At 38.3% G+C, this 13,076-nt stretch overlaps 1 protein-coding gene across 1 annotated transcript in view; it reads left to right on the forward strand.

Annotated features, from left to right (window-relative positions):
- The first annotated feature begins 325 nt into the window (after positions 1 to 325).
- Positions 326 to 13,076, forward strand: part of LOC120524040 (cysteinyl leukotriene receptor 2-like) — a 38,109-nt gene continuing 25,358 nt past the window's right edge. The window contains 1 exon segment of the mRNA XM_039745856.1: positions 326 to 418. The gene's annotated coding sequence lies outside the window, so the exon portion shown is untranslated.

Here is a 13,076-nt window from a genome sequence, read left to right on the forward strand (position 1 = left end):
GTCCAACATTTTTATTTGGATACTGTATTCTACAACACCTTGTACTCTTCTGTTTGTTTGGCTTTATTGGTAATAAATCCCCTTTTCTTTCATTTCTTTGAACCTCCTTGGCAGTGTTTGGCTTTTGGGTTTTTTCTTTAGAATTCCCCCCACACCTTCAGTTTTTGATTGGGACATGTACAACATGTACAGGTAATATTTTTAGTTTCAGAAATTCCAAAGTAAACCTCATACTCAAGAGTGCCATGACAGAGTCAGACGCACTGAGCTGAGCCGAGCTGAGCTGCTGGCTCCACCCACCAGCTGTGGTCTCCTCCGCTCTGCTTGAGCTCTCATCAGTCAGGAGGCAACAGTTGGACTGAACGTGTGCTGTGTGGACCGATCTGAAGGGAAGGAGAAGAAAGGAGAGCTTTTCAAGGTATGGGCTTTTATGGAGTAAATTAAAAAGGAAAATGGAAATTAGCCAAGAAAAGAAACAGAGGAATAAATGATTGAAAATTATGACCTTTAGGAATTAAATATCCCATCAGTGAATGACAAACAGCCTCAAGGTATATGTTCTGCTTTATCTGTATGTCATAATGAAAGGTGTGTTAAAACAAAGCAGGCTAACAGAGGCTGAAAGGCAGTGTCGCGCACTAGGCTCAGGGTGACAGCTTGGTAAGTTTTGATTGTGGTGTAACAGACGACATGTAACCCCCTTCCTGTGAAACTTGATACCATCTTTAAGTTGACTTTTTATTTTCATAACGCTGCATGAAACTTTGGGGAAAAGCCCAGAAACGACCATGTAAATGGCTAATATTTGTTCCTGTACTGCTTGTTAAATCTGCTACTGTATATTTAAATTGTCCTTTGCCTGTTGGTTCTTATCTTTGGATGTCTGTAAAGAGCGTTTTGTCTTTTTTAAGTTTATGCAAATGAGTAGGTAACGATCAAGTTGGCTACTCTAAAAGAACAGAGAGACACCAAAGGGAAGGAGCTTCATATTCTTTGTAAAGCCTTTGGCAAACTTTTAGCAATGTATACACAAAATGATAGCTGCCGACAAGAATCTGCTTATTTGCAATTAGTCATTTCTGAAATGGAGTGTGACATAAAAATATTAAGGGGCTTTCATAGGGATAAGACAATCATAGAGGTGGATGTTTTCCCATATGGGTTTTAAAAGCGTTCGATCTGTGCCCCCATTTTCTAGTGCAGGATCAGGAGATGGTCTCCCAGACTGGGCTCTCGCCTGCCTTGCACCTCCAGCTCCCCTGTAAACGAAGAGCTTTGGTGGATCAAAAAGTGGATGAGTCATTAGGAGTTGGTGGGACTGGCACAGGGCAAGAAGCAGACCATCCCTTCTAAGACACTACAAACACACACACACACGTCCAAACTGGAACTATTTAGAATCACAAATCAGCCTAACATGTAAGCCTTTAGCATCTGACAGAAGAACAACAAAGTATCCACGGCGAAAGTTTCTTTGCTGAAGTTTCTGTATATGGCAGCAGTTCTGCAAACATTACACATTCACATGAAAAATGTAAACAGTCATTTCCTTCTAACATATTTTCTTCAAAATGTGCTTACATGATTGCTGCACTGCTCTGTACGTCTGTGCATGGAACATCTTGGGATCCGGTGAACCTCAACTTGCAAGGTGATCTCCTGCCCTAAGTGTGCTAAGTAACGTTCTGGGGCCTCCAGCTGGATTGTTTAAGATACAGACATTGTGTGCATATATATACTGTATATATATATATATATATATAAACACAATGGTGCCTCATACTTCAAACTTAATTTGCTTCAGGAGGCCGTTTGAAGTGAAAATCAATTTTACTCGTTAGAAATAATGTAAAGTGAATTAATCCCTTCCCAGACCCTAAAGAATATTCATTTCAATAAACTTAAACAAGCAAATACACATATGTTAAGGTAAAAATAACACAATTAAATGCTCTAAATAATATATTAAACATGAAAACAATAAATAAAATACATAAACGACAGATAATGAAATGAAAATTGCATTTATTTTACCTCAGTGAGGTGTGGTGATGTCCCGTGTGGCTGGTAGAGAGAAGAGCAATGTTAAGAGGAGGGGTCACCAAATAACTGTACTTCACAATAAGTTCCTTTTTCGACTCAATCCTTTGGATGTCATGGTTAATAGATAGGGGATATATATATATATTTATATAAAACGCATATATATATATTAACACAAGGCATTCCTTTACAGTGAGAGCGAGAGATGACTTGGGCGCACAACTGATGATGTTTATGCTCGCTGTGTAAGCGCCATCTATTAAGCGCCATGTATTGCTGCCATTTTTCATTATGTGCACAGTTCAAAATTTCTTATTCTTTATATATATTGTGAAAAAGAGACCAGAGAGACAGATTAAGGGTTGGGGAACCATCCCCATATACTGTAGGTGAACCAAAATATTTGCTTTTTGTACAGCACTGCAAGAGTTAACATATACATTCACCATTGATACTGGAAAGGTGACTGGTTTTATGGCAGATGAACCGGAAATTGGAGTAAGATGACGTGAACAGGATGTGACAGAGATGATGTCAGCAGAGGGCGACCAGGTTGAAGTCGTCATGTGGGGACAGCAAGAATGCGGAAGTTCCTTATTGTACGTGCTTGTGTATTAGCGGAGACTTTACGTATCGGAATTCGTCTGGTGTTTGGTCTTTCTGATGAAAAAAGTTGAGAAGCATTAGTACGCTGTCTTGTATTCCCGTCCGGTGAGTTTTCGTGCTCCGTTAGTCCTTCTGGCTGCCCCCTAATCGAGCGTGTATGACAATATTTATATATATAAATATGATATATACTGTAAACACTGCTCAGAAAATTAAGGGAACACTTAAATCACACATCAGAACTTGACCAAAGTATTCAAGTGGAAAATCTTCACTGAGTAATCTTGTGTAATTCGTTGAGAACAAAATGAGGTAGCAACTGTGTCAATGGAAACCAAAATCACCAACCTACTGAGGGTTGATTCATCATCACGCCGAAAATTAAAGTCAAAAACTGAAATCTCAGGCTGATCCAACCTGTGTGACAGAGAGGGAAGGAGATTGAGGGTATTAGGATGGAAAGGAAGGACAAGAGGAATACGGGTTTCATTTTTGGTGCCTGTGTCTGGTTGGATGTTGTGAGATCTGCTCCTGGCTTGTCTGAAGGCCTGATCTCCAATATGACCAGGATATTCGTCGTCAATTACCAAACTCTTCATTCTCAGTGCTTCATAATGTAAGTGCTCTTCTTCAGAGGCAGCAAAGCATTAAAAACAATGAGATCTTTTAGAGTGTTGAGGATGGAAGGAGCTGTAAAGGAGGTTGCTATGTGAGTCAGTTGACTTCTAATAAAGATGTTTTCAATCTTGGAAAGTCAAATGATGTTAAGGAACAGTAGAGTTGTAGATACATTGACTGTGAGTATGGGAGATGGATGGAAAGTAGTACAATGTTTAATGAATACTTAAAAGTAATTTCAGAAATTGTATGTATAAAGTAGAGTGACACCAAAGGTAAAGATGAAGCAGTCAGTTGCTTCCCTTTATTTAGGGAAGCGTATACAGGAAGGTAAGACCAATGAGACAACAAGACATACAAGAGATAAATTACAAGAGGAAGCCACAAGCAACTTTGGGCCAGGGTGGCCAAGCAGGCTGAAGAAAATACAAACAACGGAAGTATATAATATAAAAATAGAGTGTAAAATAATTTTAATACAAAAGCTATGATGTACATCACTTTCAGACAGAACAGGAAGAAGCTATCAAACTATCTAGAAGTACATTTGCCAGAAGAGGTGTGGATTTGACACATTTTTTTAAAAACACAGCCCATGACCACATTGGTATTTGAGAAGCAGGGTCAAAAATCGTGAATTAAGATAATATTGCACTTGGTCAGAAAAAAGAATATTTAAAAACAATCATAACAATAACAATAAAACAGATGAAACGTTCGTCTTTTTTCATTTTGAAAGACTTCAGTTGTATGTCTTTTCAATGACTTGCCTGTGGTATTACTATTACAAGGTTTATAACTTGATTAATTCAATGTTGAGGTGAGAACTATAATTTTAGTCAAATCATTTTGTCTTTTTCCATTCTTATTCTCTTTTTCTTGATTCTTAAGAAATCCTTCATTTACAAAATTCTTTGTTGGCCTTATTATTCACACTAGAGACTTTATGGTTTAATTTCTGTTGAAGCTTTGGATCTTTGAAAGTCTGAATTTCATTTTGGATCTTTTTGTGCCAAAGCTTGCCTATTTAGTTTGGGGTCAGGCTACTTGGGGTGAGACCTACATTAAGAAGACAAAATAAAGGACAATGAGTTATGTAAAAAGGCAGTCCAAAGCAAGCCAGTCCAAATCCACAATCCAGTTATTTAAGAAAGGACCAGAAGAAGAGATTAAGTCAATTAATAAAGCAAAGAATTGTATCCAGAAAGCCAAATAAACACTATTGTAAAGCCAAAATGAAAAAATGCAAAATTGTACTGTAGTTAAAAAATTGTAGAACAGAAGTTGTTTATTTTTGTTATTTTTCTGCAAACTCTGAAGTTAAGGAAATGTTTGGGAAGGACTTTATACCATTGATCCCAGGAATGAAAACCAAATGCTTTAGGTTCAATTAACTAGCAACACAATAACTGAATTTCAAAAGAGTATTCAAAAAATAATTCTAAACATTCTAGAATAACCTACAAGATTAACAGTAACCACAGTATTGAATTCCGCAATCTTGAACACCTACTGTATATTCACACATAAAAGAATGCAAAAAAAGGTCTCAAACATACAAAAAAACTGAAAACTCAGTACAATCAACCCCATCTGTGCTTCCCAAACTCCAATGAACCTCTGCTGGATGAACTCTTTCAACAGATTTCAAAAGTAGAGGGCGGTCCCAGTAGCTGTGATGTCAGGGTGGACCCGCCTCCTGGGGCTCCACCCACAATACACAAGGGGCACAAGAAAACAACTTAGATACACAACACATGCAATTATTTTTGAAGATGACAATATTATAAAAATGTACATAAAACAAAAGCATATGAAAAATAATAATTCAATAAAACTAAATTTACATAAAACAAATAGCATATGGAAATAAATGATTCAAAGACAAGTTGGGGAAAAAAGCCTGACTATAAATGATATTTTTTCAAAGCCTTTACCACAAGAAGAATTTAATGTGGTATAATGGATCAGCCAACATATCACCCACTTCTAGTGAGTCCGTAACTCAGTGTGTGTGGTCATGTAATTGGGTGGTCTTGGTCATATTTGTTGATGTCAAATAGTTTGTTGAGGGGCTCAGATAATCAAGCCTGTGGCGTTTAGTGTCCATCCTACACTGAAGTGAGTGTCTGTTACGGTTTTCCAAGTGGTGTCTCTCTGGTGCTGCTAATTCAAGGAGACATGTTTGTGATTCCAGAATTTCTTTTTTCTCATTTTTAATACCTGCTTAGTATTGATAGCTGTGTGTTTCAATTTATGACAATGTAATTATTGCTCAGATGTATTCTTTGATTGTATTTTTTATTTGTACGGTCTATTTTTACCATATTTGTTACTGCTCACATTAATGCTACGTTCATATTACCAGCCTCATTGCTCAGTTCAGTTATTTTGCTCCGATTGGATTTGCCTATCTTGACAGCTCTCATTCCCAAGTAGGACTGACCTGTATCTAACTGTAATGTGAATTCATCTGTCCTCCAAAACGGCACATATACGCACATTGATACGTTTGAACACGAGTCATCTGTGTCGCCAACAACAGAAAACTTTATATTCATGAGACAACTTATGGTATTAAAACTGACAAAAACAGATGCGCTAGTAGCTAGTGTATGCATTGCAATTTGCTCAGGAGACAGCAAACAGTTTGTTGGCTTTACATGATTAGGTTAAGAAAATGAAACAAACTCAGATGGCTTGATTTTCCTGTTTCTTTACCTATTGCTGGCATTGCTGCATCAAAAGATGTGTGAGAATGAGAAAGGAGCCAGCAATGGTAGGACCCTGATTGTTGTCACAGCTGTACTGTAGTTCTCCTACATTGTTTTTTTTTTTTTTTTGCTAGTGCTGGGTGATGATGAGAGCATTCAGCCCAAAAAAAATAACACGTGAATTCCGATCTGACCATTCCCATTCATGGTGCAATGCCACAAATCAGTTATCTATCAAAACTAGACCACATACGAAAATGACTCGAATCTGATTTAAAAAGATCAGATTTCTGTGTCCATGCAGCCCTCAAAACATCAGATCAGAGTCACATTAAGGCAAAAAAATGGGATTTGAGTCACTTCAGCCTGGTAGTGTGAATGTAGTCTTAATCCACATCTATTGTGGTTCTTGTGGACAGGCTTATGGTTCCAAAGTCCCTTTTGTGTGTGCTAGTGTTCTATGTCAGTCACCATTTAATTTAAGGATGACATTTGCAGCCACCACTTGTGTGAGCTTTGTTTTAGGGAAGTCTGATTGTTTGTTAGAATAACATTAGATTTTTTTTTTTGTTAATGAGTTCCTACTCTGATTTTTCCCTTTGCCACTTCCTCTGCTCTGTTCACTGTTGAATTCTTGCCAGCGGTCTTTAGCCCAGCCCTAACTCCAGCACCAAAGAAAAAAGAAATAAAACATATTTTTGACAAAAAGGCCCATAAATCAGGGTCTTCTCTTTGGCACATAGAGGTTTAAAGATAATCATACAGAAATATTTTTTGTTTGATGAGCCTCCTCAACTTAAAGACCTGTCACCCGAGTAATCAGCTACACATGACTTCAGCCCTGCTTCTGAATGTCAGTTTCAACCATAAAGGGATTTATACAGCAGCATCCTCAGGCTCACAGTGGAACTGCAGACTGCATATGGTCAACTAATATACAGCTTTGAAACAAGAATGATAGATAGATAGATAGATAGATAGATAGATAGATAGATAGATAGATAGATAGATAGATAGATAGATACTTTATTAATTACTTTATTAATCCCAAGGACATGTATATCATGTCAATTAGACATGAAATATAAAATTAAGGGATTTATACAGCAACATCTACAGGCACACAGTGTAACTGCAGACTGTCTATGACCAACTAATATACAGCTTTGAAACAAGAATGACATATAAATGGTGTTAGTTGGAGATGAAATATAAAATTAAGGATTTTATACAGCAGCACCTACAGGCCCATAGTGGAATTGCAGACTGTCTATGGCCAACTATCTATTCTACCCAGAGGACAAAAGAAAATTTAAACAAATGGATGTAAAGACTGTAATGTAAGGTCTGAACCAGGAGAATACAAACCCACCGATTATCAAAGCCAAAAACCAAGAGATGTGAACAAAGCTACAAAGAATTGCAAGGTTCAAAACCAGAAAAATCAAATACGAACTGAAGAAATGAAAGTGCAAGAAGGGTTTTGCATGGAGTCAACAGATAAGGAAGTGACCTTAGAATGACGCTTTTAACCTGTTGAGTAATGACTGACAGGCTCACGACCTATGAAGCCACGCCCCTGATGAGCAAACCCTGCCAATTTACCGCAACTGAACAAAAAACAAAATGGCAGCCAAATCATAAATGAACTGGAGCGGGTTGAGGTACCTGGGGAGCTTATCCTTAATGTATGACATGACTGTTCTGCCAATATTATTGATTTTAAGAGTCCTTTATTACATGGACACTGTTGATTATTATGATTTAAGTTCATTTCTACATTTTTTGGCTTTCTTGTAGTTCTAGGGTGGACTTTTTCATTTTTATTTTAGATTTGGAACCAGAGTTCCCTCTCATTTTTTTGCACTGATGAGCGAATTTGAACAACACATGAGCTGATACTTAACTGTTTACGATTGAATTTGAATTTCGAGCAGTTGATGTTGTGTCTCCCGTAAAGTATCGAGTGCTCTGAAGCAGCAGCACATGGATACAGACCGGTTTTGTTCTGTTGTGGCATTTCAGGAGCCGCAGATGCGTTGGCAAAGAGTGAAGGGTTCAATAGCGGCTGCGCGGTACTTCTAAACTGCTGCACGGGAGAGGGAGTGAGCAGCATGATAATAGCTCCCCAGTAGTTCAAAGGTTTAGCATAGCATGCCGAGAAAAGGCCAAAGTTGAAGGGTCACAAGTGTACCTTAAAGGGGACATAGTTTCGAACATGTAGATTCCAATTCTGATAACAGTTCTCCTAATTAGAATTTAATGTAACTCAGGTAATTATTTATTAATTTCTTTCAGTGGCATTTTGTCTTTCATGGGCGTCGACATTGGAGCAGTCACTATCACATAACTAGGTAAATGACCCTGTGACATCACTGATCATCAGTATAAAGATCACAACAAACACTTCCCATACATGTGAGTTTATGAGATGCAAACTAGGAGATGGGCGTGTTGTACTTTTGATTGTGTTCTTGGAAAACAAATCCTTGCAAACAAAATATTGACTGATTTTTGGATTGACCACTGCGTTTGAATCCCGGTAATGAATTTTTTTATGATCTTCCGGTCCCATTCTAAATTGTTTTCTGCCTCATTCTTTGTGGCAGAACAGAGTCTACCAGTCAGAAACACACTTCGAATGAGCCTCAACAGATTTCCATTCATGCTTGTTGGTTCCATACCATCATTGAAGGCTCAGATTAGATGGTGTCCCAGATCTTCCTCATTCGTTGGTTTAGTGAGTGAGTGAGGGTGGTCTGGGCTTCACCCATAGAGCCTTGCCGCTGAGGGGATTTGATTCACAGAGGCCACAGAAATGAACCTAACTCCACTAGACTTCTGAGAAGGGCCCATATCTGATGTGTTGCCTTCATCTCGTGATGTCTCATCATGGGCCGTTTTGATGCTCTTTGTCATGTTTACTTTGGCTTCTGTTCTTGTCTTGTTTTACTGGCAACCTTACCTTCAATAAATCCACCACAATGTGGTCACCTAGTCAGTCTGTTCTGTCACAGACTTTCAGAGTGGTCCTGTCATTGAGGTGAGATGCGCCATCAGTTCTTTTGATCCATTTTAGACTGCCATCAGAGTCTTCTACTGCAGTTGTTAGCATTTTGCTTTTATTGAGCCTTTTTAGTTATTGTAGTTTAGGCATGAGATATTTTTAGGTTGTGTATTTTGCCTTCTGGCCTTAGTCTTGTTTACTCCATACGGTGTATTGGTGACCACAAGGAGAAGCTTCCTTTGGCAGGGCTTGTTTGGCCAAAGGGCTACCATTTATCATCCTTCGTAATTGCCTACTGGTCACAGCGACTGCCCAGGAGGCCGAGCGGCTCATGCTCTTATGATCCGTGTTTTGTTTTCTAGGAGAGTTGTGCTATCTGATAGCTCACCAAGTTGAGGTCATTGCTTCACCAACACTGCTAAGAAAATCTTGAGCAACACCTGACTGCTCTTTCTGCATCATTAAGTGGTTTGCATGAACCTCTTCAATCCCAGCGTAAAAGGCTCATTGGTATCTCTCAGTCCAGTCTCCTTCTTTAATCAATCCACTGCCTTCCTTTTAGCTCTGGTGCCCAGGGATGGGCGCTGATGCCACTTTTCAGAAGAGGAGAATCATTCATCATCATGGAATCAAAGCAAAGGAGTCAGATTTTAACTAACTGGTAGAGTTCAAGTTCAAGCTAATATCAAGTTCAAGTTGTCCTCCTGTAAACACATTAATAATCAGACCACTGTAATTCTTCTCCATCCAGCCCTTCCTTTTTTTATCCTATCAGTCCTCCTCCTACTGCTTTCTCAAGTTTCATTACTGTAGATGTGGAATACATTTTCAAATTGGTATCAAAAATGAGGTCTACCACCGGTCATCCTTGACCCACTCCCCACTACCATCCTTGTGTATCTTCTCTTTTCACTTTTTTTTTTTAATTAATTTTATTGCAATCATTCCATACAAATCAATTTTTACAAAAAGTAGGATTGAGAACACCCCTGAGAGAGACAGCATGGCCAACAGAGTAAAGCTTAAGGCTTGTAAACATACCTAAACTGATGAGTTTGATAAGCCAATAGAGATGAATGGAGAAGAAAAAGAAATGCAGAATTAATTGCTTCCTCTGTGCTTTATGAGCTTATTTTAAAATATTACTGATTAGATCCTGCCATGTTTTGAAAAAAATCTGTACGGATCCTCTAACTGAGTATTTGATTTTTTCCAATTTCAAATAATATAACACATCGGTTTCCCACTGACTTAAAAGAGGAGAGTTTGGGTTCTTCCAGTTTATCAGAATGAGTCTGCGTGCCAAGAGTGTAGTGAATGCAATCACAATTTGTTTGTCCTTCTCCACTTTAAGCCCCTCTGGAAGAACCCCAAACACAGCTGTTAATGGGTTAGGAGGGATTGTGAGTCCAAGGCTGTCTGAGAGGTAATTAAAGATTTTTGTCCAGAATAATGTTCATTTGGTGCAGGCCCAGAACATGTGACCTAGTGAGGCTGGAGTCTTTTTTCTCTTTTCACTTTGATTATGAATAGCCCTCTCACCACTGGACTTGCTCCATCTCAACTAAAAACCACTGCAATCACTCCAGTCCCCAAGAAGCCGGAGCATGATGGGAGTGGTCTCTCTCACTATAGACCCATCTCTAAAATTGTGTTTCTCACTAAAACGTCTTCTCGTCTCTACTCAATTACACAATCATAATTTATCAGACCCACCTCAGTGAGATCACCTATCAATGACCTCCTTATTTCAGCTGATTCAGGAACATTCATCATCTTAGTGCTGCATTGTCTCAGTGCTGCCCTTGTCACGGCCTGCCATACCCTTTTCATGGACCACATTGAAAGAGGCTGAGGCTATCTGGAGCAGTTCTTATCCTGTTTATCAAGCTGTTCTCAGTTTGTCCTCATGGCTAATGATATGCAGATCTCACTCTGTCCCAGTACAGCATGATGTCCACCAGGGTTCCGTTCTGGGGTCCGTTCAGTCTGTATCTATATGTTACCCTTAGGGCAAATTGTAAGGCAATATGTACACTCAGATAGATAGATAGATAGATAGATAGATAGATAGATACTTTATTAATCCCAAGGGGAAATTCACATAATCTAGCAGCAGTATACTGACACAAAGAAACCCACATAAAAGAAAGTGGTAGAAGTGATCAGTGAAATAGAGAAAAATAGAGATAAAAAGGTAAAAAGATCATCTATAATGGTGTCCAACCTGCCAGTATATCCATCTCCACTCTCCTTACTGATCGGCTTCAAGGAATAAAGTCATGCATGCAACACAGTATCCTTCAACTGCCTGTGGTGTACTCCTTCGTCTAAACAACAAAATGACGCATTCTAGTTGAAGGGATTCTGGTATCCCCTACCACTAATGCCCATATGCTTGGGCTTATTTTTGACAGTCAGCTCACATTTGAGGAACACATTAAAATATTGCCAAACAGCCCTTCCTTCATCTCCGCTCACTCAATTTCTGTCACATGCTTTTTCACGCTTTCCTCACCTCTCGTTTAGATTATTGCAGTCTACCAGCAGAGCCTCTTAAAAAGCTCCAGTGCTGCTTGGACTTGAACCATCGCATCACACCTGTACTCTCATAACTACACTGAACATGTTACATTTAAAGCTTCTTTGCCAGTGAACAAAGCCATCTATGGCACAACCCCTCATGACATCTTAGACCTTGTCAAACTCGACATTTACTTCACACTTTCTCTTTTCTGCTGGCTCTTTAACCACCCGGCTGCCACATTTCAATCTTTGGTCCACGGCAGACAGAACTTTTTTTTGCTCCCCCAGAAATGAAACGACTGGACGTATTTATTCTGTATGTCATTTCAGGATTTTGAAAACTTTTAGGCTTGCTTTCGTATTACTCAATTTTCTTGCATCATCTTATATTGCACTAGCTATACTACTCACCTAAGATGGGTTCAAATCTAAATAATTAATATAGACCTCAGCGTTAATGTTTGCAGTGCACCATCTATTGGAATGTATTTTTATAAAGTAATAAAATGGTACATCATAAACATTGGCAACAATAAAATGCATTGCATTTGCCATTCCAAAAGATGACAGGTCACAAATAATTGTAGTAATAAAATGCATTACTGCCAATGTTTGTGATGCACCATCTCTTTGAATGACAAATGCAATGCAATTTATTATTGCAAATTTTTGTGATGTGCCATCTGTTGGAATGATAAATGCAATGCATATGTCTCTGTTATTTGCCATTTGATATGGGATTTGTAAAAGCAGTATTTATGCTTGTGATGTGCCATCTGATGGAATGACAAATGCAATGCATATGTCTCTGTCATATATCTTTTGGCACAGGATTTGTAAAAGCGGTGTTAATGTTTGTGATGCACCATCTTTTGGAATGACAAGTGAAATTTATTTTATAAGTCAAATGTTTATGGTGGACCATCTGTTTGTTATAATAAATTCAATGCATATGTCTCTGTTATTTACCATTTGATATGGGATTTGTAAAAGCAGCATTTATGCTTGTGATGTGCCATCTGTTGGAATGAAAGATGCAATGCAAATGTCTCTATCTTATGCCATTTGTTACAGGATTTGTAAAAGCAGTGTGTTAATGGTTTTGATGTGCCATTTATTGGAATGACAAATAATACAATTGCTGCCAATGTTTGTGATGCATCATCTGTTGGAATGGCAAATGTATTACTGCCAATTACTTTCTTTTGACCATTCTTTGATTTTTTTTTTGTTTGCTTTTAGGTTTGTCTATTTTTGAAGATAGCGTGTTCTGTGCCTTTTTGCTCCTCAGAACTTTTTTTCATTCAGCAGAACTGTTGCTAAAATAAATCTTTTTATAATTAAAGGTTTTTCGATGCCCTTTTTGTTACCAGCCAGGTTTTAATGGTATTGACCCTCTAGTGGGCATATTGAGTACTTTTTAGGACATGTTTTGGACCTCTCTAGATCATAACAGTTTTGTCTTTGGCAATCAGTTTCTTTTGTCCTTTGGCCTCTAGCCCTGAATGTTTAAGAGCTTGATTGATGTTTCTTCCCCAAGTCCTTCTATGTCCTTTTAAATA

The sequence above is a fragment of the Polypterus senegalus genome, chromosome 2, assembly GCF_016835505.1.
Source record: "Polypterus senegalus isolate Bchr_013 chromosome 2, ASM1683550v1, whole genome shotgun sequence".
Lineage (NCBI taxonomy): Eukaryota > Metazoa > Chordata > Cladistia > Polypteriformes > Polypteridae > Polypterus > Polypterus senegalus.